Source organism: Condylura cristata, unplaced genomic scaffold (assembly GCF_000260355.1).
Source record: "Condylura cristata isolate star-nosed mole 26May11 unplaced genomic scaffold, ConCri1.0 scaffold00018, whole genome shotgun sequence".
In the NCBI taxonomy this organism is placed as follows: domain Eukaryota; kingdom Metazoa; phylum Chordata; class Mammalia; order Eulipotyphla; family Talpidae; genus Condylura; species Condylura cristata.
The window spans coordinates 24,320,976-24,326,975 of record NW_004567119.1 but is presented as its reverse complement, the minus strand read 5'-3'; the positions used below and the strand labels follow the sequence as shown (position 1 = coordinate 24,326,975).

The 6,000-nt window shown below is 36.4% G+C and overlaps 1 protein-coding gene across 5 annotated transcripts in view; it reads left to right on the top strand.

Moving 5' to 3' along the window:
* Window positions 1–6,000, top strand: part of ESRRG (estrogen-related receptor gamma) — a 535,542-nt gene that overhangs the window by 391,022 nt on the left and 138,520 nt on the right. The gene's annotated exons all lie outside the window — the stretch shown is intronic.

Genomic DNA, 6,000 nt, shown 5'->3' with positions numbered 1-6,000 from the left:
GGCGGCAGGCGGGAATCGAACTCATGCGGAAGTGGCTTCAGATTCTCAGTGCTGTGCTTTAACCCGCTGCGCCACCAGGGAGGGCCTTATTTTATAATCTTATCTTTTGGACTCATTTTCTAAAATATTATTAAAAATCTATAATAATAGTATTCAATTTTTTCCCATTTGCTTTCAGTTGGGAATAACAGCTACAAACACAAAATAAGAATCGTAATGATCATGAACATGGTTCTGTGTTCAGCCAAATGCCTGAGCTTGTGCAGCTAAATGTGATGGAGACAGGAACAGACCAAAAGACAGCTTTTAGAGTCCATTTTTTTCTTCTACCTTATCAAATCTTTTACCATATCAGGTTTTTGACTATATCACTTTTATCAGAACAGCTCCTCCACTGTATCAAATTTCCTTAATTATTTGAATAATTCTGGATGTCTTGTGAATTGTAACATTTTATTTTGGAGATAGAAATTGCTCTTCTCTTGGGAGGCCTAGGTCGAGTTAATGTTTTTTTATATGTATCTCTATGTGTGTGTCCTTTTTCATATTACCTTTAGATTTTATTGTTTTCTTTGAAAAATCTGCCAAAGTTTAAATAGATATGAAAATATAAAGCAATAAAGTGAAAACATGATCAACAAAGTTTGAAGAAAAATTAAGTGAATGAAATAATTAATTGCAGAGCTTCTGTTGAGTCATAGAATATGCTGTGATCCTGGTATCAGCCCTGAGTTTGTATATTTTGTTGGTATTAGAGAGGCCAGAGTTTTTAAATCCAAATAGATCCAAGTGTTGATTCCCCAGGAAAGAAACAGAGCTTCAGTTAGGTGTGGCAATGCTAGATCTCATAGTTTCTCTTGGTGTATTCTTATTCCAAAGTTTTTACTTTAAACAATGTTAGGAAAACAAGTGGATTCAATTATATTCAAGTGTGTGGTTACATGCCCTGTTTCTCTGACTCTTTCATGTCCACTGAAAAGTAACTTCTTCCTTGAATAGGAGCAAATAAAGACTACTTTCAAATTCTCCTTTTCATATTCAACTTGAAAATAGCTTGTAATATTTTAACTAATGCTGTATGGAAAATGACCACAATATATTATCAAGTAAAAATCATTGATTAAAAAGCAAATTTCCTTGCATAATATATGAATATATTTATATAAAACATGATCATATTAAGTTTCCATTAAATAAGTATTTTATAAAACATTTAAAATACTTTATATTAAAAATGTAGAAAGAAAGTAGAAAGAGGAAGAATGTAGATCTGCACTGTACAGAAAGTAGAAGAAAGGATAAGACTGGTGCCAATGTTATATTGGTAAAGAAAACTGGAAATGGGGAATATTTTCCTTTTTCATTGTATAGCTTTTAGTCCTGTTTGGAATTTTTAGTTAGCATGTTTACATTTATAATTAACTTCCTAAACATTTATTAAGTTCCTTCAGACACCAGTCACTATTCTAGATTCCAATGGTGGAAAAGTTTCAAGTTAGCAAGATATGATTGCTCTTGCTAGAGAAGATTACACAAAAAAAAAAAATGCCAAAAGGGGAGTTTTTTATTTTTAATTTATTTTTATTTATGTATGCATACAAGAACTGGGGTATAGGCCAGAGATGGAGGGGGTGAGAGGATTCACCAGAGACAGAGTGGGAAGCAGAACAGACAGATCTACTGAAATACACTGCTAAGGGGAGCAGCGGGCATGTCAGGAGAGATGTGCTATGCCATGTGCGTCAGCTCCCTGGCCTGAGATCATGCTCATGCCTCAGTGGCTGGTGATAGCTTGATAGCCCTGAGACTTTAACCTCTGCACAACTAGGGAGTTCCCCAAAAGGGCTCTTTTGTCAAAAGAAATATGAATCAAGTCAGTGCTAAGCTCCCAACCTTCATTAAGATTAGTTTTCCTTTAGTTTGGACAGTGTTGGCCACTCCCTGTTTTATGGTGGGAAACCTTATCTTAATAATTGAATTAAACCTCTATTCCTAAATGACAGACACATTTTAGAATGTAGGTGATTGATACTCATTTTTGGTCTTAATTATATTTATATTGTCCCTTAGTTGAAGTTGTGAAATATCACACTTATGTGTATTTCAAACAACTTAATTAAAAATTAGGAAATGCAAATCAAAACCACAATGAGATATCACCTCAAGGATATGGAGAAAATGGAACCCTCTTACACTGTTGGTGGAAAGCCCCGATGGAAAACAGACTATTCACAAAATATTGAAGTAGTTTGTCATTTGTTCCAAAATTTCCACTTTAATTATTTATGCAAAGAATGCAAAAACATTAGTTTGAAGAGACATTGACAGTTCTGTGTTCACTCCAGTACTATTTACAATAGCCAACTTACAGAAACAAGCTTAGTGTCTTAAGGACAGAAGAATGGATTAGAAACGTGGTATATGCACATGATGGAATATTACTTGACTATAAAAAATGAACTCTTGCCATTTCTGACAGCATGGTAGAACTAGAGGAGAAAATGTAAAGTGAAATAAGTCAGAAATAGAAAGACAAATATCAGATGATTTCATTTTTATGTGGAATATAATGAAACAAAACAATGAAATTTGTAACAAACCCTAGACATTTTACTATGGAATTGTAGCTATGAAGTGGGGAGGATTGCTGGAAAACCAAGTAGGGGCGGGCACAAAGATTTATGGTGCAAGGCTGAGGGTATCTTGGTGGTAGGTGTGGTGTACTGTTAACCATCTGAAGAGGTATGGTCCTGTGCTTTTGGATCACACATATTGTTATATACCGATGTTGTCCTAATAGCCAAATAAAATAGAATTAGGTTTAATATGAAAAAATAATAATCATAAACAAAAAAGCTGCTGTACCAGAAAAAAAAAAGAGTTGGGAAATCATGATTTTTAAATGGCAAACCATCTTTTTTTTTTAATGTTTAGAAAGTAACCTGTTAACTAACACTTTACATTTATGTATCCTACATTTGTATTTTATTTTCAAAGACTAATGTTTGTGAAAATATGCCTCCATTTCCAGGTAGATACAATTTTTTCATTAGTTTGCTTTTATGGCTATTCTTTACTGAGCTATTTGCCCTTCCAGACTAAAGGAGGAGGTAGATGAAACATTATCCCCTAAAAAGTGTTCCCCACTGTGGTTTTCAAGCAAGACCAATTGGAAAGGGTGGTTAGGGTGACTGAAGAGGTGTGAACTGTTTAATTAAACATTGTTGGTGAAAGTAAATGGGACAGTGCTTATCTATAATTCACACCTCTTCAGTTGCCCTTATCAAGCCTTTAGAGGGTCTGTTTTCAAGGGAATTGCTGTTGTGGCTGATATACTAAAATAATAATTTATTTTCCTTTGCTTCCATATACCCACTTGGATGGAAAAATACCAGTCCTCTAAGTTCCTCCCCTCCAAATAGAAAAGATGGGATAGTTGTGAGTAAATACGGAATATTCTCTTTCTTTTGTACGTAAAAACTGCAGTGAAATATTGCATTACACTCTGCATATAAATGCATCATTATGTTTTGCCATCTCCTTGGCTCAAGTCTTGCCTTCTAGCCTGAAGAGAATGATACCATCTAAAATGTATCTTTATGGATGGAGAGGGATTTCAGTCCCGTGCACTATGTCAGAGATCATGATGTAGTAAATCTATTCAAATGTAAACCTGTTCAATTCAATTACCAGTCCATAATACAATTTGCCGCTACAACCCCCGGGTTGACCACAGCAGTCCATACAGGCTGATGGCACAGCAGGTCTGGAAATTGACAGACAAAATCTATTTAAACAAAAAACAACATTAGTTCTGGAATCTGAAATGAAATCAGATTTCAACAGCTTTGATGGGAGCCTTTTCCCTTTAACAGGTATTTTTATTCAACTAGCCAAATGCATCTTAGATAAAGTGCTGTCTGAGGGAAATGAAGATTTTTTTATTAAAGACATGGCTCATAGAAAAATGAGGCTTTTGTGCTTTTATAAATAGTAATCCTTAATTTTATTGATTGGTATGTCTACTAATAATGTGTGGCCTATGAGAGAGGGGATGACGTAGTGGGGAAATGAATGTGCATCACATTGTACATAACTGAATGCTTTTCAGCTACAGCTTCTCTTTGGCACCAGAATTATATCTGGATGGACTAGGTTTGGTGTTAACAAAAGAATTTTGAAAAAAAAAATTACTGGTAGAAGCATAGAAGCAATTGTTTGGAGCTGACAACAAAATGATACAATAACAAAACCTTCAAAAATATAGTTAAAAATGGATAATATGTGCAAAGCCAAAGGGTGGCCCTATTTTGCATCATGAAATCTCCTACTCCTTTTCTGGGCTCGGCTTGGCGGCTGAGCCAAAGGTAGGATGGGTCAGCGAACCTTTGTAGACATTGTACCTCACTGTATGCCAGAGGAAACCTATCTATTACAAGATATCTTCTCCCGACATCCCCTGTTCATTTTATTTTTCAGGTATTGCTTATTTGAAGGAAAAAACAAGAAGTAATCAAGGTGAACCTATAAATCTGGCCAAGATTTATTTTTATTTTGATCTTTTGCCTTGGTTATTCAAACGCTATTGCGGGACACACGGATTCTGTTTTCTCTCTGTCAGTGGCAAACAGACATTTTGTGAAAGCAATAATTATTTTATTTACCTATGGAATTTACTGGTCAAAGGATTGAGGAGCTTCTGGCCATTTATGGGCATAATGGGTTTTGGCTTGACAACTCAAACATTTTTCCTTGACTTTTGCTGCTAGAACCATAGTTCACAGTGATGCAGAACATTGTTTCCCAAATGGGTTAGCCCACATGCCAGCATGTGCGTGAATCAAGACTATGTGCATGATGCTAGGCAACATGAAAGACAGTTTAGTCATTTCATGCCAAGAAAGGGTGCCTTTGCCTTTGGTTATGCCTTGTAAAAAAATGTATTTTCATCACCTTTAAAATGGTCTTAGCGATAACAATAGTTTCAAATCAAGGATTGTTGTGAATATCCAATGAGTGGCCAAGAGTAAGGACCAGCATTATAGTAACTATAGTTGCTGGACACGGTAGGGTAAAACTTTCAGGTCCAGTGTCCATGTATTCAAGTCTGACCCCACCTCCTGGACCTTGGCTGAGTTTTTAACCCCCAAGACTTAATTGATTATTTACTTAATTGCTTAATTACTTATTTGTAAATATGGGATTAAAGATAGAAGTACCTTGTAAGGTCTTTGTGAGAAGCAAAGAAACAGATATCCAGGCAGGGTCTGATTTAGGGTTATTGAAAAACACTAAGCTATAGAATCTGGATATCATATGCCCTGGGAACTTGCTGGACTAACCCACGTTCTTGTAAAATTGCTTGTCATTTGCCAGCATCAACGATTTCAGGGGTCCTTTCCAATTTTTTTATAGAGACACATCCATAGGAGACAATTTGCTCAGAAATTTAACAAATTTAGAAATTTAGTACTTAATACCTGAACTTAGGTCTAGCAATGAATGCCAACCGTATAGAAATGGGAAAACGAGAAATTTGAGACAAAGTTTTACTAACATTATTAAGAAGAAGACTTTTTTTTTTTTTAAGATTCATTTATTTATGCATACAGAACTGGGGTATAGGCCAGAAATGCAGGTCCAGCGAGAGGATTCACCAGACACAGAGTGGGGGTCAGAAGAAGCAGATTGATGAAGTACACTGCGGAGGGGAGAAGTGGGTGAGACAGGAGAGGTCTGCTGTGCCATGTAGGTCACCTTGGGGGCCTGGGATTGAAAAGGCTGCAGCTAGCTTACAGAGCTGTGCCCTAACCCATTGTGCCACCAGGGTGGGCTGAAGAAGACTGTTTTTTTTTTTTTTAAAGATTTATTTATTTGTGCATACAGAACTGGGGTACAGGTCAGAGGCTCAGGGGCTGTGAGAGGCTTCACCAGAGGCAGAGTGGGGAACAGAACAGGCAGATCGATGAGGTACACTGCTGAGGGGAGCAGCGGGTGCGT